The sequence below is a fragment of the Xyrauchen texanus genome, chromosome 22 (assembly GCF_025860055.1).
Source record: "Xyrauchen texanus isolate HMW12.3.18 chromosome 22, RBS_HiC_50CHRs, whole genome shotgun sequence".
Lineage (NCBI taxonomy): Eukaryota > Metazoa > Chordata > Actinopteri > Cypriniformes > Catostomidae > Xyrauchen > Xyrauchen texanus.
Genome location: NC_068297.1, coordinates 20,710,352 through 20,737,570, shown reverse-complemented (window position 1 = coordinate 20,737,570; position 27,219 = coordinate 20,710,352). Strand labels below are relative to the sequence as shown.

Sequence of the window (27,219 nt, the reverse complement as noted above, 5' to 3'; positions counted from 1 at the left end):
GGAACACTTGACAGTCAGTACTTCTTTTCTGTATTTATGGACATGATGTAATCCTGTAAGATAAATAATAATAATAATAAATGCATTTGAGTTATTTAATTTTTTTGCAGTACAGTAATGTGTTGAATAAAATTGTTCTAGACCAGCTTTTGACGGACCTAAACACTACAAGAATGATTAGTGCCATGATGTTGAAATTGATTGAAACCTTCCTTTTAATTATGCAAATTCTTGTCTGCAGTTTATATTTAGAGGGTGTTGTGATATTGTTATACTGTACATCTTTTTATTTTGCTTTGCAGTGATTCTTAAATGTGCATAGCAGAGTTGAGATGGTTTTTTTTGTTTGTTTGTTTTTGCTCTGTTGTAGCTTCTTCTCCGGCTGTCTCCTGCTACATCATTACAATAATGAGAAATACTATTACAGAGATGCTATTTGATCTGAGCTGGGATGTAAATTAATTCCTTATGAATTTAATCTACAACTAAGAGGCTTGATTAAAGCTCAGCCCATGATTCATTTTGCAATATAAACTGATGGGGCAGCACGGAGGAAAGAAACATTTCACATTAAAAACAGTTGATTGCTGCATACAATTATGTATTATGCCTCACACAATTGAAATAGTTGCAAAATAGCACTCTGTATATCAGTGACTTTTAATGCCAGTTATCATGCTTTTTCCCAAATTAGCTCATTAACATGGGCCATTATAAAGTGCCCTTAGAGGAATCTTTCAATGAATTTCCTATCTGTTTAATTGTGTCTATCGGATTCTATTCTTTCTGTCTTCCTCTTTTTTCTACATAATTTCATGCCGCAGCTGTAATTGTGTATTGTTAATGGCCAGTCTTACATCTCATTTTCATCTGCCTGAGGCATAATATGGGATTGTGGAAACAGTTATTGGCATGCACAGTATTTCATGTGTCTTTCTTTCTCTCTGAAGGTATAATTATCAGGTATGAGCTCTTTATACAGCTGCTGAATGAGTCACAGTGAAATGGCATCAGTAACAATCCAGAGCAAAGGTGTTTCCTCCGCAGTGGTTGGCTGAACCGATGGCCGTCAGTGAGTTTGGCCATTGAGAATGCACTAACCCCATCTGAGAGCAGCACAATGTTGTCAAATCTAGAGCCCTTTTCCTCCTACTGCTTCAAAGTGCTAACAATAAATATGGCTGGCAGTACCTTGTCAGATGGGGCAATGGGGCGCACTGCAGAAGGAGGTTAGTCAATCAGAGATACAAAAAAAGTTTTTGACAATATTGTCGTCATCACTTCTTGATTTTTTTTTTTTTTTACTTCAATGACTCCATCAAAAAAGTAAGCAAGATCATACTCCTCCAATAGCAAAAAAAGCTTAGTGTAGATTATTGACCAAAAAAGGGGGAAACAGCTTCATAAGAAAATAAGTCCGCACACCATAGCTCCAAAATAGGAACATTAATTGAAATCCCAGCAACTTTAAAAACTCAATGGAATGGCTTGCCGAGCATAGTTTTTTAGTATTTACTTATTTCCTATTGAAACAGGAAGCTGGGGCAGGACATATTGCTCGTCTTCCTTTTTAAAACAACAGCCTTTAGTTTATGTCATAGCCATGAATCATGTTTCCTGCTTATGCTAGTCAGAAGTAGGTGTTATTAAGGAAAGGTACTTTCTCAAGTGTTTGATTGGATAAAAAGAGTGCAAGATGTGTCATTAATATTTTCATTTTTCTATTTTCCTGGAAAAGATTGTATATTTTAAAGTTGTTATCTAAAAGTTAATTTTATATTATAATATATTTTATTTATTTATTTTGTTCTATTTTTATTTTATAATTTCAGGAGGTAACATACATATGACTTAAAACCCTGAAACATTATTATTATTATCTTTAAATCATAATGTAAATTGAACATTTTGAGATTTATAGTGTTAAATTATATGAAACTCTTTGTATTAAATAAATTAAACAGGCCCATGTTTGTTATTGCAGGTGATACAATAACTTTGGATGAGGGCCTCTTTTCATTTTATATCTAAAAAGATTATAAAACAAATGATCCTGAACAACACTCAAAACAGTTTGCAATAAACAGGTATTGGATTTCATAGGGCACAAATGCTGCTCCGTCCCGTAGAGAAAATCCCATGTTGTCAGTCTTTATTTAGATCAGAGCCTCAGAGAATTGATTTAGAGGAGATGCTTATTAAGAGAGAGCATAGGTGGCTAGTGTTACAGCATAGCATGACAGTTTCTGAAAAACGGAAATGGGGAATTAGCATAAACATGTGAGGGATTGTTTATGTGGGATAGATTTTCACCACAAGTGCTTCACAGGAAGGATCTCATCCAGGCTTTCTCTTTTTGTTAAAGAAGAGACAGCTGAAACTCCATTTAGTGTTTCTGTCAACTTCCTCTCTTTATTTTGACACTTGGAGGGAGGGATATGAAACCAGTTTTGGATTTAGTCATGTTTGCGTTTGACGAGATGCACTTGAATTTGCGGGTTTCCTTGTTGAAGGTTGTGTTAAGAGGACAACCCAACAGCTGTTTGATGTGAGTCAGTTTAAGCACTGTAGAGCAGGTGCATTTTATACAAAAAACAAGTTATTTAACAAAGTAATTAGAATTTTTAAACAGAATAATGACATTAAATGCTGTTTGCCTCTAAAATATCTAAACATCCTTGTAACACAGTTAAAGGATGGGCAAGGAGGAGGCGAGAACCGGCTTGTCAACATAAATAATATTTTAATGAGAAACTTAAAACAAGGACACAAACACACATGAGTCCTTTATTGGAAATAATAATAAACATGGTGTTCAAAAAGGGGAATAAAGTGTCCATGGGGAAATCCTGTCTAATAAAGATTACATTGCAGGAGAATATTTGTTTTAAATTTGAATTGTTTTATTTAAAAGTAGACATTTTAAGCTTTCTTTAGACATATGTTTCATGTTTGTGTGAGAAGAATTCGCGGAGTTTAAGTTAATTTTAGTGACGTGTTTCTGAAATATGATCGTGAACACAGAGACTGCTGAAAGCTCAACCTTTTTATTTTATTTATTAAAAAAAAACACAAGGTTTTGATGTTAATATGAGTGTACACAAAAAAAGAATACCCTCTATAGTTTATAATCATGTATTGATTGTATTTATATGACCATAAATGACGGAGTATTTTAAGTCTATGTTGCTGCTATGTGAAAAAAAAAACAGCAAAACGCGCCGGCGCGTTTGCCGACCACAGAGGGTTAAAGAAAAAGAAAAGGGCCTATGCCAGCTGAATTGCACTGGACTGTGGCTATGTTTTGCTTCATGTAACACAGAACACTTCATATTACTGACATATTTAGTTTATATATAAATAAACATATATTTATTTTATATTTATATATATTTAGATTTACATGAATGTATCTAATTATGCTTGATATAGAGACTCTTCTTGAGACTAACACTAACATAATGATTACAGAATTTTCAGTTTTGGGTAAACATGAACCCACCTGTTTTTTGTCAACATACAGTAAACTTTTTGTTGAGTTTCTGATTTCCATACCTTATTGCTTGTGTCCCTGTACACATGTGGCATGGGCTGGACTGTCCAGAAAGGTCTCCTCTATTACTCATGTGAATCTTTGTTTCTTTTTCCTCGTTCAGGTAGACAACCTTTAAAGGTTAAATTAGATCTGTCTCTTGAATGTCGGTTCATATTTAAACTACTGTTTTTCATATCAGGATCACCTTTCCTATTCACGGCAAATGTTTCAAGGATGTTTTTTTATATAACTTTTCCTAAACAATCTCTGTTATAATTGGATTTCATTATCTTAGATTTTAATTAGTGTGATAAGTACATTTTAGCATTGATGATGCTTTCCATCAGTAACCTGCAGAGATGTGTTTATATATATATATATATATATATATATATATATATATATATATATATATATATATTATATATACAGTATATATATACACTCACCTAAAGGATTATTAGGAACACCATACTAATACTGTGTTTGACCCCTTTCGCCTTCAGAACTGCCTTAATTCTACGTGGCATTGATTCAACAAGGTGCTGAAAACATTCTTTAGAAATGTTGGCCCATATTGATAGGATAGCATCTTGCAGTTGATGGAGATTTGTGGGATGCACATCCAGGGCACGAAGCTCCCGTTCCACCACATCCCAAAGATGCTCTATTGGGTTGAGATCTGGTGACTGTGGGGGCCATTTTAGTACAGTGAACTCATTGTCATGTTCAAGAAACCAATTGAAATGATTCGAGCTTTGTGACATGGTGCATTATCCTGCTGGAAGTAGCCATCAGAGGATGGGTACATGGTGGCCATAAAGGGATGGACATTGTCAGAAACAATGCTCAGGTAGGCCGTGGCATTTAAACGATGCCCAATTGGCACTAAGGGGCCTAAAGTGTTCCATGAAAACATCCCCCACACCATTACACCACCACCACCAGCCTGCACAGTGGTAACAAGGCATGATGGATCCATGTTCTCATTCTGTTTACGCCAAATTCTGACTCTACCATCTGAATGTCTCAACAGAAATCGAGACTCATCAGACCAGGCAACATTTTTCCAGTCTTCAGCTGTCCAATTTTGGTGAGCTCTTGCAAATTGTAGCCTCTTTTTCCTATTTGTAGTGGAGATGAGTGGTACCCGGTGGGGTCTTCTGCTGTTGTAGCCCATCCGCCTCAAGGTTGTGCGTGTTGTGGCTTCACAAATGATTTGCTGCATCCCTCGGTTGTAACGAGTGCAGGTGCCTATAAATGGGTATATATAGGTGTAGACTGTTAGGGGGTGGAGCTTCTCTTTTGTTTGGTGACCATGCTACTTAATACCTATTGTTAGTTTAACTGTAATAAAACTTCTCTCTTTGAAATGAAGTTACTGTTTTTGACTTTGTTGGAATCAACGCAACAAGGAGTAACTTACTAAAAGTTGAGGTCCTACTAACTTAATAACCATTAAAAAACAAATCAGAATCACAAGGCCCACTCTGCATTTTAATGGCAGCGGTGATTAAGCGCCACTCACACACATCAGGTGTTCCTCATCCGCTGCCCAAATGAGGTTAATTAAATTGCACCTTTCCTCTCTCCTGCCCACTCCCATTGTGAGCCTGGCTGAAGGACGGCCCTAAGAGGTGGGGCGACGATGATGAGAGGGAGGGGCGGGTCACTTCGCCACAGTGTTTAGATATTTTTAATGGAAAACATTCTCAAAACACTGATTAGGCCATTTCTGTATTGTTTGATTGTTATTAAATGTTTCCATTCAAACCACATTCGTGATTTAAATATTTAGGTCGCTCTACATTGCTGGAGTACATGCCTCCTCAAGTATCCCCTGTGTCTTTGTCCTCACTAAGAGTGAGCTTGGAGATGCCACAGGACAAAGACATCAGTGGCGATGTGACTTCTTGCATTTTTGTTGTCATTGTTTTTTTTTTTTTTTTATTAATAACTACTTTTTGTTGGTAAATTCTACTGGAGCTAAATGCTTATTCAAAAAGGTACATTTACTGTAAAATTACTTTAAATTATGAGTAGCTTGTAACTTGGCAATTTCAAAGCAGCAGCCCCAACATTGCAGCGTAAACAGAAACTAGGGTGAAGAGGGGACTGATTTAAATTTGCAGTGCTGCATGACCACCATGTGTATAAACCCCTAAGAGTTATGTTTTTTACTGTGATTTATTTTACAACATCTCAGTGTTGTGTATGCGTTTTTGTGTCAGGTGCTGTTTAGCTGCTCAGCGTAGGAATGGAGCTACCCTGCAGGAGGACTGAAAGCCTATGAGGAGTACAGTTTTACTGACTGTTTGTAACAGGCAAGGCTGCATGAGCAGTCTGCCTGGGTCTGGCTGAACTCTGCCCTTTGGTCAGTACTGTTCCCAGCATATACATCACACTTGAATCATCACTACCACCCTTGTTGTGCTCTAAGTCAGGGTTTCCCAACCTAGGGGTCTTAAGAGGGGGATTTTAAAAGTTTAAAAATTATAATGATTTTTATAATAAATTAATTGTAATTATAAGTAGATGAAAAATATACGCCACAATTGTTTATTCAGTTCCAATAATAGGAAGGAAAAAAAACAATAATGTGTAAAAATGCATCTGTTGGTTAAATTTGGTTAATTTAAATACATTTAGTTTTTTGTAGGAAATTACTGGCATATATCAGATTTAAATGATCAATTTTATCAATTTACAAATAATATTGGAGTTCACACACAGTATTGGTGATATGCTAAAATAAATTTTCTCCAAGAGAGAAAAACTGAATAGGTTTTAATTCTTGTTTTAATATTAATGAACTGCATTTAATGGAAAGTGTCTGTCATTGCTCACAGTCAGTTTTTTACATCCCCCTCAGTGAGGGCTGGGCCAGACCACCTCTAATTGTGTATGTAAACCCACTGGCAAACTGGAGCATATATGGTCTGCTCTGCTCTCAATTCAAGTCATTTATCTCAAAGGAATTCAAACTAAAGCTATTTTAGATTCACTCTCAGGTTATCTCGATTATTTTCATACTTTAAAATTTATGAATTTTGAATGATGAAGCAGTTGGAAGAAAAAAGGTTCTTTCTTTATGCAATTTCTGAAAGTGTGTCATCAAGACTAGATTTTACATTTTCAGTGAAAGGAATTAATTTTGTCTGGAAAACCTGTAATAGGCTATTTAATAGCCAGTTTCATTGTGACAACTTACCCCTTTTTTACTGCAACAGTATGTATCATGCAAAAGGTGTGATTCAATTAAATGTATCTTTATTTTTTTTTTTCTGGGAAATAACGATGGAAATGTTGAATAGGTTTTTTTTTTTTTTTTGCCAAGACTTAAGCTATGTGATGATACAGAAATTGACTGTAAACTGTAAAAACTAGCACCTTTCTCAGAGCAAATGAAACTGACCATTCTTACCATGTATATTCTCAGTTTAGCCATGTGCCTGTCCAGAGCCTGTCTTTATTGCACAGGAATGAAACGTGTACGTCCTGACAATCACCAGCCTCATTTCCCCCTTTAGTTCTCTCACTTTGCCTTTATTTTGCCGTTTACATAGTGGCTCATGCAATTGCTTAATGAGTTAAACTAACCCCTCAGTCAAGATTCTCTTCTCCACTTCTTACTACTTCATTTGCGGACCAAGCCTAGAAATTCATTGTGCAGCAGTAAAAACTATTTAATTTTAATTACAAGGAGAAAAATGTGCCGTAGCACTCTCGCCGATTTCCATGAATCATCGCACACTCCCAGAAATGTATAAGGAATATGTAAGTAGGATGAATTAGCAGGGTTTAATAACAGAGGCACAAATCATGCAGCCTTCAAGGGGCTTTAATTGATACTGTGGAATGTGATGGGCATGAATCAGTCAGGCTTGCATCTCCGCTGTAACATATGGTCAGCTCAATATGCTGTAGCCATCAGTGCTGCCGATATCATTGGCTCTTCCATATGGTGGTGGGCTATTAACTCTCTTCCCCTGTTTATAGAGTTATCGCTTTACTGTTTTTCTTCTGCATGGATTAGTGTTAGTTATTTGGTTTCTGCATTTGTGTGTTTCAAACCCGTGTGACTTTATTCCGAGGAACACAAAATGAGAAGTTTAATAGAATTTCAGAGCTGCTCTTTTCTATGCAATGCAAGAGGATGGGGACCAAAGGCAGTCAAGCTCTAATAAGAACAAAAAAGGACCACAAAAGCATAATAAAAGTAGTTAATGTGATTCATGCTCTATATTTTTTCTACAAGTCTTCTGAAGTGTATTGATAGCTTTGTGAGAGGATCAGACTGAAATTTAAGTCATTATTCACTGAATATCTTGCCTTGAAAATCTTTCTTGACAGCCATGGTCACCATATACATTCATTGTATGTATATGTAACTGTTTTAGTGCTCCATGGAACAAAGAAAGTCAAATGGGATTCGAAAGATATGAGGTTGAGTAATTTATGACAGAATTTTCATGTTTTGCTGATGTACTTATTGTATTTTCAGCTGGCTGTTCCGGCTCACTTTCTGTTCTGGTTGCTACCAGCATGCTTCATGTGTCTGTGTTTGTAGCTTGCTAGCCTGATTAGCATTGCTTATTCTTAGAAATTCATTGTTTTATCCTTTGCCTTTCAACTGCATGTATTTTACAGCACGCTTCCGTTTCTCTCTTATTCTTTTCATTTTTCCGCTTGTCTACAGTTTGTGTCTCGACTGCATGCATTCATTTCTCCTCTGTGATATACATGGAATGTGCATCAATCTCAAATATTTGCTGATCAGGAACCACATCGTACCACATCGATCTCAAACCCTCGCCACTCAAGAACAACCATAACAACAACAACAAACAATTGCAGTAAGTCATGCCATCCACTCATGTTATTTCTTCCTGCATTGCATGCCATGTGTTTACTATAGCTTCTTCCATCAGCAGAGAGGGATTAACATGTGATTGATGTAAGGAATTAGTCAGGCTGATGGAGAAATGTAATGAGTTAGAGACAAGCATACGAATGCTGGTGGAGGTCAGTGAAAAAGAGAAGCCTATAGATACTGTTTCAGATGCGGGTAGAACAGCGAGCAACACACTCTTTGGTTCTGACTGTAGAGCCTTTGCAGCAGGGCATTTGAGTGACGTCTCAGCAGCATATTCGCTCAGCAAAGCGACAACACTCTCGTTTCTATTAGGGTTTCCAACTGATTCTCTCCACTCAGTGATGCACCCACTGAGAATCATGAGAATCATGTTGAAAGAAACATAGTAATAGGTGATTCTGTTGTAAGGAACATGTAAATAGAGACTCCAGCCACTATTGTTAAATCATTTCAGGGGCTAGGGCGTCTAATATCAGATAAAATGTAGTGCTGTCTAATACTAAACATAGATTTTCTAAAATTTTTGTTCATGTCGACACTTACTATGTCCGGCTTTGCCAGTCGGAGATCACTAAAGATAATGTTAAAGAGGTGAGTGAACTTGCAAAAACTATATCAGACACTGTAATATGCTCTGACCCCCTCCCTGCCCATCATGGTGACGAGGATTATTACACAACCCCAATTCCGAAAAAGTTGGGACAGTAATAACAAAAAGGATTGATTTGTAAATTATATTCACCCTTTGCAATATTGAAAGCACTACAACTACATTTCAGTGGTGGGCCAGGCCTTCAGTGTGATTTTTGCCATTAAGAAAACACAGTTTCACAATGAATTATAGTGAAATAACACCCTTTCTCAATGGCAATAGCGGCAGTGATGACAGATGACTCATCAGCAAGATCTTGCGCTCTTCACTCTTGAATTACTTACATCACTTAAGCGAAAGCGTGATTTCGTCACTAAAGGCTAGCTAGAAGGCCTCGACTGGGATATATGCTAAAGATCACACCCATCAAGAAAAAATTAATAAATCTGATTGACTGATGAATCTGACAATCTGACTTTAGTTGCCCATTCATTTGCAATTTTGAGGGATTTTAAGGCCTGCTGGGGTGGATCTCAAACTCACGTGGAGAGCAATTAAAAATAAATTGCAAAAAGGTGACAGAATGAAAAGATGAGAAATATTTATTTGGCATGTTAGGCCAGAAGGGAAGGCATTGCTGGCCCTGAGAATTCACCACTGCCTCATATTATATGATGTTTAACCTTGTGAATTTCATAGTTTTTTTTTTAATGTACGGTCATTTCAAGTCAGATGATTGCAACACACTCCAAAAAAGTTGAGACAGGGGCATTTACGACTAATAACAATTTGACAAGTTTAAATAACAAGGGAATGTGAAACAGGAGATGTTAAACAGGTGAGGCAATTGTGCCAATATATATAGGGTGCCTCCAAAAACAGCCTAGTCCTTCAACAGCAAGGATAATACGAGACTTGTCAATTTGTGAAACAATGTTTCCCAAAGACAAATTGGAAGGATTTTGGGCATTTCACCCCTACAGTGCACAAAATAGTGACTTTCTACCATGCTATATTCCATCACGCTCATTATGATCACAAAATTCTGAGAAAAAAGAAGGTAGATCCTTTTCCTATTTGGCTCCAAAACTATGGACTAGTCTCCCTAACACTGTTCAGGATGCAGACACACTCAGTTTAAGTCTAGACTAAAAACTATCTATTTAGCCAGGCATAAACCTAATTTATCCATCAACTCTCAATAATGCTGCTTTAGTTAGGTCTGCTGGAACCAGAAACATTTCTATAATCATTTTATAATCTATAAATCTGCAATTAATTGAATGGCATATATGCTAATATTATTAGATTTGTTTTCCTGTCTCAACCTTGGGATTCATATCCAGAGCCAGCCAGATCCATCTCCGTTCCTGCTTGTGTCGGACTCCACTGCTACTTGTTGCTGAAATGATGATGACAAACTACAGCCGGTGTTAGCCAGATATCACTTCAGTCTTTTACGACTGACTTCAGCGGATGAACTGATTCCAACTCTAAGACATTGGATACTTCATATGCCACTGCCTGAACCTTGGACTAAGTATGGACCCCACCGAAATGACCTACCGGTAGAACTGCAGTGCACCTCATTGATCTCAGCCTGCATCACCTTTGTATATTGATGGACTACACTCTAGAAATGTAATACATATCCTATCAATTAATTGCCAACAAAAGCCTTCATCAGCCAACTAACAAAGGACAATGCATCTATGTGAACTACTGCAGTTAATCCAGGATGGACTTCAAACACATTAGACATTAATCTTACATTTCATACAAAATCTTTGTTTAAACACTGGCCCTTAACACTTACTTAGTTTGCTAATTTTAAACCATGACCTGCTCTGCACAGAAATAACTAATATAGGCATTATATTCATTCTGTTTAGACAGAGGGGAACTGGTCCCCACAGTGATCATGGTTTCTCCCAAGGTTATTTTTCTCCATTAACCATCATCTTATGGAAATTTGTGTTCCTTGGCACAGTTGCTTTCGGCTTACTCACTGGGGTTCTAAATGCAATTTTATTTAACTATTTAATTATCTATATTTATACACAATTTACAATTACAAAATGATGACTCAAAGACTTTAGATATTACAGTTTCATTTTCTGTTAATGTATGATTTTCTGTAAAGCTACTTTAAACTGACATGTGTCAGCGAAACTGACATGTTTGTGAAAAGCGCTACACAAATAAAAATGACTTCTTTTTTTTTTGTTTTGAGTGGGTGTTTATGTTTGTTTTGTGTACATACAGTATGCCCTTTTTTTGTTACATACCATTGTGTTTCATTTTGCAAAACACTTCAGCTAAATTGGGTGTGTCTCCTAATTCATTGGGTGCTGCTCACACACAAGCTGCTCTAAATTCTTTACACACCTATCTCTGAACAAACAGCACACTGACAAACCCAACACAACCTGTTGTTTGAGCCACTCAAGACTATGTTTCCCTCAAGCCTTATTTTCACCACTCCTCTGCCAGGATTTAATGTGGATGATTTCAATTTATTTGAGCCTTACCTCCCTTTTATGACTGTCTGTATACACAATGCACATCACTATTACATCAGTGCACTATTAGACAGAATTACCATCTGTTCAAACTCAAAAGTCAGCATCTGCTTTTTCTGAGTGAAATTACATCAAAATGCTTTAATTTGCACACCACTGAAATGAACTAAGAGATACTTAAGTTATGTAAATCTTCACTGTTGATGAATGTCTTTCACCTTTATAACACAAAGTTAGGGAAAGAAACATTGCTATGTGGTGTTAATTATTTGGACTTTATGATTCAGATTTGTCTTTAAATGTGCATTCTTTACGGCAAGATTTAATTGTTTTTGATTTTTCAGTACTGACATAAAACAGTTTTCATTAAACAGACAAGCATGATCGCAATACAATATCTGATGTTTTGCTTCTGGTTGCGGTCAATGGTTTGGTTCCATATAATCAATGAAAATAACATTAATCAACAAGGCAGAATGTGGAAAAAGAGCAAATAAAATGTTGCATGCATACCAAGAATATCTTCATAAATTGAATAAAGACTTCAATTGTTTGTTGCCAAGCTGTCTTTATTGGTTCAAATCCATAATATTTACATTAAAAAATGTTTCTTTTAAATAAAAGATGGAATGTAGCATTTTAACTTATACAACATATATAGCTCAAAAATAATTAATAGTATTCATTATTTCAAATAAATAAATAAAAAAGAAACAAGGGCTTAGTTTGCCCCTCCTGTCCCTCTCTTCTCCATGTAAAAGGTACCATAATTCTCTTTTGAACACACATGCCCTCTCTGATGAGGACATAGGCCTGTAGCATTTTAAAAAGGAACCACAGTGCCATCATTGATCTTGTTGAAATGTGAACAGCTAATCAAGAGTTGATGGTAATGTTTTATGTTTATTACATCCATAAAGATACAAGCAGAACAAGTGTACCCTGCCTGTACACATCACATTGACTCAAAATACACTGTGCATATATGTCCACTCCTGCCCAAGAAGGTTAGGAAATTATGCATAAATCAATACTTTTCCTGTTACTGAAATAAGTATTATAGTCCATGGAAAATGCCAAGCTACATAAAAACAGCTAACACTCAGGCCGGGCAGTAATTGGTGCTCAACATGTCTGTCTTTAACTTAGTCATTAATATGATGAAGACAATATTAACCTTTTTACAGAGCCCGTGTACCATATCAAAACATAAAAGGCACTGGTTTGAAAAAAGGAAACACAAACTGTTTAACCAAGCTCAATAAGTTTCAAATGAACTGTGCAATGTATTTTAATGTTGTTTAAAATACAGTATTGCTTTATTTAAAGGAAGATCAGAAAAATCATGTTTTCAGTTCCTCTTCTGTCACTCACTCGACGTTGTGTCGAATGAAGTGACACAAAGGGTCTTCCTAGGTCGCCAAACGTACCTCTGAACTTGAGAAAAGGCCAATGTCAAGTTGGCAGACAGAATTTGCATGCCCTGCCCCGGAAATACGGGTATAAAGTGAAGCGGGGTAGAGAGTATCAGTCAGAATTTTTCTTCGGAGCCGAACGGTTGTACAACAGCAAGCTGAGTTCACCACTTTTTCACTCACCTCTGTTGGCAAGAAGCACAGCTGTTGGATCTACGGTGTGTTTCCAGCTGGCGTTCTCTCTCTCTGCACGCTGTGCAGTCCAAGACCCTGGGCACTTCGACAGTGCTGTCATTGCCTGAAAGAGTGTTTCTCCTCCTAAAAAGAGGTTATTTCCACTAAAAGAGTTTGAGTTCCCACAAAAGAGCAATACACAGCAGGTGTTGAACGTCCTTTTCTGGACGCGTCTTTTTAAAGATGTCTTTCCGCCTCTGTGTTGTTCCTGGATGCGGTTGATTTCTCTCCATTTCTGACAGTCATAAAAGCTGCCTCGCATACCTGGGCTGCGATCACACGCTGGCAGCGTTTTATGAATGTTTCATGTTCTCAGTGCGATAACATAGCCATGGCAACATTGCGGTTGTGGCTTTCTTTTCTCACGATAGAAAGCCACTTCAGCCGCCCCCCCCCCAAGTCGTTCCTTCTTCCCACGGGATTGAGGACAACCCGGCTGGAAATGAAGGAGATTTGGGGATGACGACCGGATCGGTTTCGCCGGGTAAATCCCCACGAACCACCCGCCCCCTGGCACGCTTGATGAGTGCGGCCCCGGAATTGGATGACAACATCGCTGCTGCATCGGAGAGTGTCACAGCAGCGTCTGATGCTGACGACTCGTCTGGGCTGCCACCTTCGGGTCTGCTCGCGCAGTCTGAGGCTGACACGCAGATGTCCGCTATGCTGTCCCGCGCTGCCTTGAGCGCGAGGCCGGACTGGAAACCTCCGCCCCCCCCTCACGGCTACTCGATCGGTTCCTCGGGTCAGGGCGCCGCTCATAGCCACGCCCCCCGGTTCCTTTCTTCCTGGAAGTGCATGATGAGCTGACACGGTCGTGAAGTGCACCTTTTACTGCCAGGAACCGTCCGCTCTCACTACCCTGGATGGCGGGGCGGCCCACGGTTACACGGAGGTCCCCCACTTGTGTCCCGAGAACGCCACCACCTGGCGGGACCGCCCAGTACTCCCCTCCAGAGCCTGTAGAATGACGTCATCACTGACCTCCAAAGTCTACAGGCCACTGGACAGGCCGCCTCCGCCCTGCATGCCATGGCTCTCCTGCAATTTCACCAAGCCAAGGCACTCAAAGATATGCACCTGGGTAGTTCCGAACCCGACTTGCTGCAGGAACTGCGCTCTGCCATCGACCTCACAGGCACTCAGGCGGGTGATGGCCACCCTCGTGGTCCAGGAGCGTCCCCTCTGGCTGAACATGGTCGAGATGCGTGACGTTGACTAGGCAAGCTTTCTCAACATCCCCTTCTCCCAGCTTGGCCTCTTTGGCGACACCGTCGATGACATCGGCCAGCAGTTTTCAGCAGTGAAGAAACAGATGGCACATCTTGCCACGGCGCTGCCAAACCAGCGCCAGCTCGCCGAGGGCGTCCCCCTGCGGCTAAACAGCATGTAACTCATTTTGGCCCTACAGACGCCTCTCAACAGGGTTTGGGTACAGTATGCAATGGACACGCTGCCGCTGGCCCCTGGACAGGACCCCGGCTGCATTGACACATCAACTGCCTAGAGTTGCTGGCTGTATCTCTTGTCATACAGAGGTTTCTCCCACTAATCCAGGGCAATAATGTCTTGATCCGTTCAAACAGCACTGCGACGGTAGCGTACATAAATCGCCAAGGTGGCATGTGCTCTCGTCATATGTCACAACTCGCCCTCCATCTCCTCCTTTGGAGTCAGCCGCGACTCAGGTCGCTGCCTGCCACTCACATCCCTGGCAACCGCAACATGATGGCGGACGAGAAGTCGTGGCAGGTTTCGCCCAGCGGAGACTGGAGGCTCCACCCCCAGGTGGTCCAGCTGATCTGGGACCGATTCAGCATGGCACAGATAGATCTCTTTGCCTCCCAGGACAACTCTGGCCCCTGGACGGGATGCGGAAGATCTAGTGGATCTATCACCTACAGTCATAGACACGATCAACCAAGCCAGAGCACCCTCCACCAGGCAACTTTACGCCCTAAAGTGGTGCATGTTCGCAAATTGGCGTTCTTCCCGAACCGAAGATCCGCAGAGGTTAGCAGTTCGGTCAGTGCTTTCATTCCTGCAGGAGAGGCTGGAGGGGAGGCTGTCCCCCTCCACCTTGAAGGTGTATGGAGCTGCTATCGCAGCCCACGACGACGCAGTAGATGGCAAGTCATTATGTAAGCATGACTTGATTATCAGGTTCCTGAAAGGCACCCGGAGACTGAACCCTCCCTGGTCTAGCCTGTTCCCCTCCTGAGATCACTCAGTGGTCCTCTCTGCCTTCAGAGACCCCCCTTTGAGCTGCTTGATTCAGTTGAGCTCAAGGCCCTCTCCCTGAAGACGGCCCACCTGATTACGTTAGCCTCGATCAAGAGGGTTGGGGACCTGCAAGCGTTCTCTGTAAGCGATACCTGCCTGGAGTTTGGTCCGGCACATTCTCAGGTTATCCTGAGGCCATGACCGGCCCCCTTGCGGGTTCGAGCACACTCGACACGAAGTGTGGCATCCTCGTGGGCACTGGCCAACGACACCTCCCTAGCAGACATCTGCTGAGCAGCGGGCTGGCCAACACCCAATACCTTCGCCAGATTCTACAATCTCAGGGTTGAGTCGGTCTTGTCCCGTGTTTTGTCAGGTCCGAGCCGGTAGAACTCGGTAACGCGGCACAACCGACCGGGTGTTCCGCTTGCACACAGCACCCTTCATCATGTTGATCCAGTGTGCCTTCTGTCCCAGGTTAGCCATGTTCTCCTCCCTAGCCTTCTGGCCTGCGAATTCAGCGGAGCAACTTGCGTCCAGACCCACTACGAGTCACAGGTGCTCTGTAATGGGGTTGGGCTTCACAGGCTTAGTTCCCTTCTCAGGCAAACTCTGCCCTGGTCGCCATGCTTGTAGAGTCACCCCTCATTAGGCTGGACCTACCACCAGGCCATTCCCACATAGGGCTTTACAAACCTTGTGGTGTATTTGCCACATGTTATCTCCCCTTAGATTGGGCAGGATATGGCCTCCGCAGGGTCTTTTCCCCCTGAAAGAATAGGACCGGGAAAGGCCACCTTCCCCGACGCACCTGATAGCGTTAAGATAGCCCCAGCCGCTCACATCCTATGTGAGAGACATAGTGAGAGAAAAGGCCACGGCTGCTGGGCTTGCTCCCATGTTAGTCATGTAGCACCTATTCCCCCCCTCAGGGGTGCGGAGAACCTATGTGACATCTCTTGGGGGTGTTGGGGAGAGCTACGTGTAGCCGACACAGTTGCCTCTAGCACGCAGTAGCCTGCTTGCACCTGTCTCGACAGTTCACGTAACATGGTCAGTGCATGCCGTTATTAGATGGGACCCCTTGTGTCACTTCATTGTGTCCCTCCTGCCACAGCGCTAGACCTACCACTGTAAACGGCCGTACCTTATTTTTGGATCCACAGAGTAAAATCCTGACTGACACTCGCTGCCACGCTGCCCTTTATACACGTATATCCGGGGCGGGGCATGCAAATTCTGTCTGCCAACTTGACATTGGCCTTTTCTCAAGTTCAGAGGTATGTTTGGCGTCCCAGGAAGACCCCCTATGTCACTTCATTCGACACAATGTCTCGTTCCCTCCCTCGGGGAACGAAGGTTACAACAGTAACCATGACGATTTATACTTAACAGTACATAATATTTTTCTTGCCTGTCGTCAAAAACTCATGACTACTTCTTCCTAAATAAGTATATAAAAGGGGAAGTTCACAAAAAATGAAATTTTGAAGAATGTTGACACTGCTCTTTCCAATGCAATGAAATGTAATGGTTATTGAGGCATTCAGTCCCTAACATTCTGCCTAACACCTCATTTTGTGTTCCACAGAAGAAAGAACGTCCTAACAACATCATGAGGGTGAGTAAATGATGACAGGTATTTTATTATTTATTAAATTTTTTTGGGTTAACTATCCCTTAAAACACTTTTCATCACCAACAACTTGAGCAATCCTTTCCTTTGTAGTACTTAAGGGCATGTTAAGTCACATCAGTCACACTTCATTTTTACCGTCTTATGTTTTAAGGCAAAAACGATAAATGTCCAGTGAGACTTCACACAAATCCTGTTAAATCAGCTGGAGGGATTTTAAATTATATCAGAGTTTCAATTATATAGACTCAAGTGCTATTGATTGAGTGTAATTTATAACTTGTGTGCCATGATGGGCACACACGTCCATTCCCTATGAAGAGGTTTTTGTTAGTGCTGCCGGTGTGGACGGCCTGACAGGCAGAGTGGGCTAAATGCACAGAGGAGGTGTCAGGCCGAGGTAATTTACCTCCTCTCAGCCTACACGAGAGCCCCATTAGATCATTACAGCAGCATGCATGGAACTGAGCGATGAGTATAAATGCACATCTATTTTTTTTTCATTCGTCATATCTATTTTTCCTTTCCACTTTTCTATTATGATAGCTCCAGCAGGTCTGAGGGGCCCCAACATTAAGGCCCTTAAATATGACTGTGATGAAGGTTTCTTGGGATCTGAGCTGAACGGGCCTCCACCTTTTTACTACGTGGAGCAGACGTATGTGTCTTTGTCGGACGCTCCATTTCAAGTTATAAATGGGAGACGATTCACGGGTAGTGGCTACTTCAGATTTCCCAGATCCACACTTCCTATCAACACTGACTTTACAGGTACGGGTGTCTGTATGCCTCATAATTTTATGATTCATTGTTTTTAGAAAATGTCCTATTAGCTGTAGAGTAACACAATGGTTCTAATGCAGGTTTTATAGTTCAGAGTTCACTGAAACATCCACATATACAATTGTCAGCTGTTTAAATAGTTAAAAAGCAAACATTGAGGTTAAAGTGATAGTTCCCCTAAAAATAAAAATTCTCACATCATTAACTCTAACCCTTATGCCATATGTGTATGAATTTATTTCTTCTGCTGAACATAAAGGAAGATGTTTAGAAGAATATTTCAGCTTTTTAAGTAGACAACACTTGACAACACAATGTGTTTTCTAGCTAATACAAAATGAAAATGTGTTTTTTTCCTGGGGAGTTTAATTAGCACTGTACTTGATACTTATCATTAAAATTCTATTAAATCTGAACCAGCTGAAAGAGTCAATAAAATAATGTTGAATGCTGATTTGAAGACTGAAGACTTCATTGGAATGGGGGCGATGGTGTTGGCCTTGAAGCACGTTGGAACGACAGCGCTGCTCAGAGAGATGTTGAAGATGTCAGTAAGAACCTCTGCCAGCTGGTCTGCACATCCTCTGAGCACTCTACCAGGAATGTTGTCTGGTCCAGCAGCCTTCCATGGGTTGACTCTATGTAGAGCTTTCCTCACATCAGCCGTGGTAAGACAGAGCACCTGGTCGTTGTGAGGAGGGGTGGTCTTCCTCGCCACCACGTCGTTCTGTGCTTCAAACCTAGCGTAGAAGTCATTCAGCGCATCTGGAAGGGAGGCATCTTTGTCAACTGATGTTGTCCTGTAGTTGGTGATGCCCTGCCACATGCACCGCGTGTCGCCGCTGTCCTGGAAGTGACTGTGGATTCTTTGGGCGTGTGCGCGCTTTGCCTCTCTGATGGCCCGGGACAGTTTGGCTCTCGCTGTTCTTAGGGCAGCATTGTCGCCTGCTCTGAAGGCAGAGTCTCGGGTCCTTAGCAGTGCACGCATGTTTGCATTCATCTACTAATGCAAACATCCTTCAGCTGGCCATTTGTTTAGATTACTTACACTTGAATTGTGTTAAATGCTCAGAAGACATTGCTTCAAGTCATCAGATTAGTCAGTGTGATGTGACAGCAGAAGCAAAAATCAGATGGCCTGACTTGCACCAGGAAGAGATTTAGGGCATATATTTCTGACAAAGTAAATTGTAGCAACAAAACCAGTGCTTCACAGGTGAGAAATAGGTATAAACGGAGGACATATGGTGAAAAGTGCTCCTTGGCAGTGGTTCCCAACAGCCTCAACCAAAAAATTGATCACAAAAAAACATGAAATACAGATAATAAAATGCAAATATATACTGTAATTGTGCATAGTGTGGAAACACATTAAAAGTTCACAAAATAAGGTAAAACAGAGGAAAAATATATAGCATAGTTTGTTGTTGACATCAAAGATTGTCTGTCTAATCAGAGTTTATTTTGGTGCAAATTCATTTGATTCTTGGTTGAAGCTAGCTAAATTAGGACAATTTCAACATTGGCAGGTTGAGCATCCTCACAAACAATAAACAAATCTATGTAAGGTAAAAAATGATTGGCTGCAGAGAGCAGGAAATATTTGAGACCTTTAGAAACCAAAATGTTTAATTTTCCTCTTCAGCATATGCCAGCATTTTGCATTTTTGTGGGGGCTTATGCAGTTTTGGTGATATCTCATTTTAAGGACATCTTTGTTTTTTCTTTTTTTTTTTTTTTGCTACTGTGTTGGGTCACCAGTCTCCAATGTAAACTGTGTCTTGAAGAAAAACCAGCTGAAAATTACTTTTAAAAAAACTTGCTCGCTGGCTCACAGACACGCTGTCGCCCGGTCCTCAATCACTCCTCCACCCTCTGGTGGACGCCAGCTCTCTCCTCCCTTGCAGCTCATTCAGAGCCTCTAGCCTTTTATGTGATGCCTTTGAGGGGACTAATGCTTTACTGTGGCTCCTGCTATGTCATTTCTTCTATTCCCTGGCCTCTTTCTGCTGTATAATCCACAGACGAACATAAAACCATGTCATGTCATGATTCTTTTTTGTTGGACACACGATCTAAGATATCAGCAAAATCTGACTTTATTTATATTAAAACAAGGCAATTAGTAGATCCTCCCTTAGAAGTCAGAGACATTAAATTGCCTCCTTAAGGAGCGTGCATATACATGGGTGACCCTTTGTGACCTTGCTATTTCAGGAAATGAATGGCCATTTCCCCCTCTAACTCTATTAACATTTAGCACAGTAATTTCCATTTTTTTTCCTTAAATAATGACAAACGGATAAATCTTTATAAATCAAGCCCTGAGTTTAGTTCATCTCACTCCCTAATTGATCAATGGCTGCAGTCAAAGTGGTGAGCTCGTCCTTGGGCCTGCTGGGATTATAAATGGCCACCAACTAATGAGGGAACCCAAAGAACAAACCAGAATGACAACACCCCTTTTAGCTGACTTCTTTTTACACTTTCTACACATTTAGTTCCTCTGACCACTCTAGATTTCAAGAGCAGTAAACATGAGATACTAAACAGCTAAACAGATAAATGTTTGTGTTGTTGTCACAATGGCCAAAAACATAAAGAGTCCCCTATTGAAAATTAGCTGTTTTATTGAACTTTGAGAAGTGGATAAATCGGACTGAATAGATCAATGGCTGAAATCAGGCATAATGGCAACGACAAAAAACAATGATCAAATAGCATGCTCAGGGACAAATACTTTGAATATTCTTGAAATGTAGCCAAAACAATGCATTAAGCAAAATCGATTGTCATCTAATCTTGTGCTTGAAATGACTTTGTTAAAGGATGCATCTCTCAACAAATCAAAGCAAAAATTAGATTAAAAATGCAATATTGGTGAGATGAATTGACTTGAGTTGTGATTGTTATTGATATATAACTATTGTTATCAAGTGTTTTTGTCTTGTTTTCCATTTAAAATGGTATAAAAATCCTTAAAACAGGATACATTTACTTGAGAAGCAACATATAAGACATTTAGACTTGCTTTAAGAGAATGTATCTTAAATATACAGTAAGTGTATTTTGCATAGAAGTGTATTTTTCACTTGGTTATTCTTCTGCGAGTGTAGTAAATATACTTATTCAAGAACTGTTCTCTAAAAGCAAGAATAAATATCTTATATGCTGCTTCTCAGGTGAATGCATCTTTTTTAAAGGATTTTTAGATATTTTTAAATATTTTGTATTTTTTATGTTATTGTAACGATTTGTGTGAAGTGAGGAGAAGGCAGACAGGTGATGCGGATCCAAATGCGGTCTTTTATTGAAAAAACAACAACTAATTAACAAAACACAGGAACAAAAGAAAAAATCCACGATGGGAATAAACTCAAACACAAAATAACACACAGTAGGTGGGACAAACAGCGAACATCCACGAAGGTCTGGGGAATCCTTAAATGAACTAGGGGAACAGAGAGAACAGCAAGAGGTCATAGAAATAAACGTGAACCGTGAAGACGGACAAGAAACGTCAACGATCGACAGGGGAAGGAGAAAACAGCGGGGTTTAAATGGACAGACACGGTGATAACAAAATGACGAACAGGTGCGGACAATAAAGCTGTGACAGCACCGGGAAAGACGTGAAGTGAAGTTTACACACGGACAGTGAGACTCAGGGCGGACAACAGGGAAAACGTGACATGGAACGGGATCAGTGCTGGGTGGAACAGAAAACGCGGTGCGGACGACACGAAACACGGTGCGCATGACACGAGACCGTGACATAATCGTGATTGAGGGCAGACAACACGAGAATGTAACAGTTATATTCAACATTAAAAAAGCATTTCGTCTACAGTATAGCTGCAAAAGAAAACATACATTGTTTTAAAGGAGTTTTAGATATGTATATTGGAAAACAATCCAAAACAAAAACAAATCAGAATCGTATTTTGTTTCAGATTTTAATCAGACGAAGACTACACCCTCTCACCTTTCTGTTCACTTCAGTCCATCTTTAACTCTCTCTTATTAATAAAGCTGCATATTGCCAATTTTCTTCACGATAATAAATGCACAGTGACACATATATAATGATTATCAATATTATGTTATAATATAGCTGCAATAAGCATGCACACTCAAGGGATGAGCATTGCCACGACAGTGTGCCTCAACCAGGTGCTGTTTCAATCTCTCCCCTTTAGAAAGGGACGGTAACAGTTCAAGGATGGGCAAGGAGGAGGCGGGAACAAGGTGAATAGTCAATGTAAATTTAATCAAAAACGTAACTTAAAACAAACATAAACGAACACAGACACACATGCAACGTGGTCGCGTTTATCTCTCTCTCGAACTGGTGCCTCTGGCTAATCTTTATCCCCTTCCCGGCTGATTAGCCCGATTCAGGGCTGGCCATGTCCTCATGGCCTCATCACACTCCTCCATCGCCCGACTCAGGACGGGAAAACCCCCCGCATGACGCACTCTCCTACCTTCCTTGAGGGGGGGGCAATGCCCTTCTGGCCGTGCCTGCCGGCAGGTCTTCCCCACCTTTCTGGAGCCCTGGGAGAGAAAAGAGAGAGGGAAAGCATAATGTGGGGTGACAGAGAGAGAGAGGAGAGAGAGAAAAACTTGCTCACCAGCTCCCGGACGTGCTGTCGCCCGGTCCTCAACTGCTCCTCCCCTTCTTCGGCAGATGGCAGCGGTTCCACTGGCAGCTCTCGGCAGCCGGCAGCGGTTACCCCGGCACTCTGCATCCCCTGGTGGATGGCAATGGCGAGGACTCCACGACAGTGCAGCATTCTAACAGTTCAAGGACAGGCAAGGAGGAGGCGGGAACCTGCTGAACAGTCAACATAAATTTTAATGATATAAATGAACGTAAATAAACAAACACAGACACACATGCAACGTGGCAGCGTGTGTCTTTCTCTTGAATTGCCGTCACCGGCTAGTCTTTATCCCCCTCCCGGCTGATTTGCCCAATTCAGGGCCGGCCGTGTCCTCCTTCTCTTCACAGGGACATTTGCGCAACTCATAGAAGAGGTGCTGACCGCACAGAGAAATGCCACTTTCAGAGTTTGTAGTTATATACATGATCTGCTTGCGTATTATTTGAACTTTAATAAAGCTATAACGTATATAACTAAAGATGTAATGGTGTTTCCTTTAAAGATGCTCAACATGCATGTTTTGCTTCAGTGGAGCTGCAGCTCCAGCTCCACTTATTCCACAAAGTAAGTGCTTCTGTATTTACTTATTTGGTATTTTTGCATTATAATTCCCTCATACTCTGTGATCTACATCACCTTCAGCTGTTTGGAAGTGCATCTAGACTGTGAGCTGTGTAATTCTTCCTCTCCTCTGTCAGGCGCGAACTGTAGTGCAGCTCTCGCGCGTCATCATTAGAATATAATCTGATCTCATGTTACGTTAAATGAGATTAAACGTCTATTCGACAACGAAAATTTGTGTTAAATTGTTTTTATTGTCAACATTGTCGATAATGTTGACTAATCGTTTCAGCCCTACTTGCATTAATTTTGCCTATAGTAATAATTTTATTCATTTTTATTCATGTATTGTATAGTCAAACACATTTTATTTCTGCATTGAGTGGCAGTGGATATATGTACAATTTTCCACAAAATAGTATGTAGCAATACATGAGAATGAAGCAATTGCCAAAGACCTCATGCTATTGTAGCTCAAAATGTTAAATGATAAAAATGATTTTCCTTAATTAATTTGATTGATTTACAAACAGCCTCAGTCAGTGGAAAGTAGAGGGAAACTTTGTACAGACATCATTAGTTTTTTCCCCATTTAAAGATTAATCATGAAAAGCTCTGGCTCTTTAATTCTGTAATTTGTATATTTAATGGGGTGCTGCAGAATCTATGACAGTAATTAGCATTTCCTGAAAACTCATTAATACGCAACAACTTGATTAATGCCACAATAATACTAACATGACTGAAGTTATTCAGGTTATGTACTAAGCAGATTAAATTCAAATAGCCCTGTTTGTTTTATTTATAGCTGATATGATGGTTTTTGGCCAAATGAAATACTTTTGGATGAATCACCATCAATTTCCATTATACAAACAGCTCCAAATATTCCCATGCTCCCTATGTTTTTCCAAAATTGTACAGTTAAATATTTAAATAAAGGAATAGTCTCTCCAAAAATGAAAATTGTATAATTATTTACTCACCCTAATATAAGTTCAAACCTGTATGACTTTCTTTCTTCTATGGAACTCAAAAGTTTTTTTTTTTTTTTTCAAAGACTTCACAGGGTACATTTGCTGTATAATGCAAGTGAATAGTGACTTTAAAATAAAATATGGAAGCTACGTCACTAACAGCAAAACTCATAAGATCTTTTTGCATTTTGTTACCAGCACAATAAAAACCAGTTAGTTTTGATGTAATAGCCATTGCATATCAACCACAAACTCTTCATCACTACTGAAGCTTGTAGATAAATCTGTTTTCTTTATTTGATCTGCTTGTTAAGTTCTTCTTCTCATCTTTGATGTGTGAGTGGCAGACCAGCTGAAAGGTGCATTGAGCCATCTACCCTACTGAGGAAAAATTGCTTGTTGATTATTGTAAAGTCTTGAATATGCTAATGCCGAAAATTTGCATTGCTTTCTATGTGAAAGGGCCAATTCGGTATGAAAAGTCCTTTACACAGAGGTGTACAATAACAAAGTACAAATACTTAGTTACTGTACTGATGTACAGATTTTTAATATTTGTACTTTATTCGAGTATAAATATTTCTTTGGACTTTTATTTTCACTTTACTACATTTTGCCGAGAAAATGTATACTTTTACTCTGATAAATTTCTCCAGACCCTTTCGTTACTTTTGCGACTGAACACCCCAAGAAAATAACAGCAGTACGTGCAAACATGTATGCAGATGGACGATAGTGATGTGTGATTCTTTGAAAGAATCATTTGATTCAAATCTTTTAAATGTGATTTCTTTGAACTGAACAGAAAGATTCAAAAAGTGGTCTGAACAATTTGTTTTGCGAATCATGAATCTGAATCAAAATCACAAGCGAAGAGCATGCCAGATTACATGTTTCGTCATCTGTCTTCTCTGGGGAAGACAAGAATCTGCTCATGTGAGTTATTTATTTAGATTTTTCCGACTAATTAAATTAATATGTATAGGTTAAACATTATGAAAGCTATGAAATAATGAAGTTATGTGTGATCAGTCTCCCACCTTTCCAGGAGACCCGTTCATATAAAAGTCATTCACATACATTTACATTTAAACAAGTTATGACGTGTATGAATAATTACTAGCCCTCATGAAAATGTCAAACAATATTTATTTTGATATGTTAAGAAGATGTGAATGGTCTTTGCCAAAGCAAAACTAGTTTTCTGGTGGTTGCTAAAATGTTATATTTGCTTTGTAGCACATTTATGCTACAGTATGTGGTAACTAGGGTTATCTGTATGGTTGGTAGGGCATGCTATGCAATTATCAAGGTGATGTCTGTTGTGTGTTTTTGGGCATTGTTACAGAATGTGGTTCCAGGTTGTTACTATGCTGTTAAGTTGTTTTCTGTGTTTTATGCTCATGCTTTGCAGTTGACAGGGTGTTCTGTGTGGTTGTTAGGTTGTTGCTATGCTGTTAAGTTGTTTTAACTGTGTTTCAGCACATTGCTATGCAGTTTTCAGAGTGTCCTGGGTGGTTGCTTATTTGCCCCAAAATCCCATAAATATGATCATTCTGATGTGACTTGAATGTGCCTTTAAAGGGATGGTTTGTTTAAAAATTAAAATTCTCTCATCATTTTCTCCCCCTCATTCGATCCAAGATGTGCATAACTTTCATTTTGTTTCTGCAGAACACAAACAAACAAAGCTTTTCAGAAGAATATTGCTGTTATGTAGGTCAATTCAATGTAAGTGAATGGTGGCCAAACCTTTAAAGCTCCAAGAAGCACATCAGTGCAGCATAAGAGTAATCCATAATACTCCAGTGGATTCATCAATGTCTTCTGAATGGATCAAATTGTTTTTTGGGTGAGAATAGATTAAAATATAACTTTTTTTTCATCTATAAATTTTGACATCAGCAGTCTTCTTGCCAATCAGGATTACACGTTCAATTACACTTCCCCTAGTGCCACCCAGGGCCCTGCGCATGCATCAAGCACAAGAAAGTGAAATCAAGCTTGAAATCATCGTGCTTAGTAATTTCAATGGCGAGATATACAATGAAAATTTGTTACAGTTTGGTTTGTTTTCACGCAAAACCAAATTAATTGCTTCAGAGGACGTGGGTTTAACCACTGTAGTAGTATGGATAACTCTTTCCATTCACTTGCATTGAATTAACTTAAAGAGCTGAAATATTCTTTTAAAATCTTTGTTTGTGTTCTGCAGATGAAAGAAAGTTATACACATCTGGGATGGTATGAGGGCGAGTAAATGATGAGCACCACCAATCAAATAAGTTGCCATGGGTTTAACGAACTATTCAGAAATGTATGCAATTTACCTGTTCTTTTGATACTTAATTACATTTAATATCAGTTATTTTAATACTTTTAATGAAGTTGTTTTCTTATGAGCTACTTAAAATTTTACTAGTGTCAATTTCCATGAAGGTATCTTTACTTTTACTCAAGTATGACAAATGGAAACTTTATACAACACTGCCTTTACATGGCAAAAAAAAAAAAAATGAAGTCTTTCTAAAAATGCACCTTTTGTGTTACACATAAGTAAGAAATTCATGGGTTAGGTTAACATAAAATGTTCTTTGTTTCTTTAACCTGACAGAAGTTGAAATGACAAATAGCTACCACTGAATCTATTTTTGGTTTTCACTGTTTTCTGCAATATATACCTATGTATTATAAAATATATTTATTTATGTAAGCATTTCTCAGCCATTTCTGTCCATATTTGTTGGGTGCATTACCCTGAGCAGTGCGTTATAAAGTGCTGATGCAGTCCCCATATAAAAGTGCTTCACATCTTCCCCATGTCTCAGTGCTAGTCTTGAGACCCACAGAGGTGAATCTCATTCCTCATCATCCTGCTCAGACCAGCCCTGCACCTGAGAGACCTCTGACCACAGCTTTTCTTGACAGGCATGTCAGTGCGTACCGCCCCACGCCATTCCAAAGGGAGTTCAAATCCCACAGATATCCCTTTAGCCTCCACATTGCCTTTCCTGTAATGGACCAGACGTTCTGATGGATGTGAAGCACTTGTCAAAAAATAGCTGATCACCCCAGAGAGATCTGCTCTGCTGAACCTACAACTTCTGATCCAGGTTTTCCCCCACCACCTGCCACAGGGCTGAATCTAGATGGTGAACTTGAGACTCTACATTCTTATACAGAACTTGAGACTCTACG

General features: G+C 39.9%; 1 pseudogene; it reads left to right on the top strand.

Moving 5' to 3' along the window:
• LOC127662676 (usherin-like) overlaps nt 1–27,219 on the top strand; it is a 388,775-nt pseudogene that overhangs the window by 130,567 nt on the left and 230,989 nt on the right.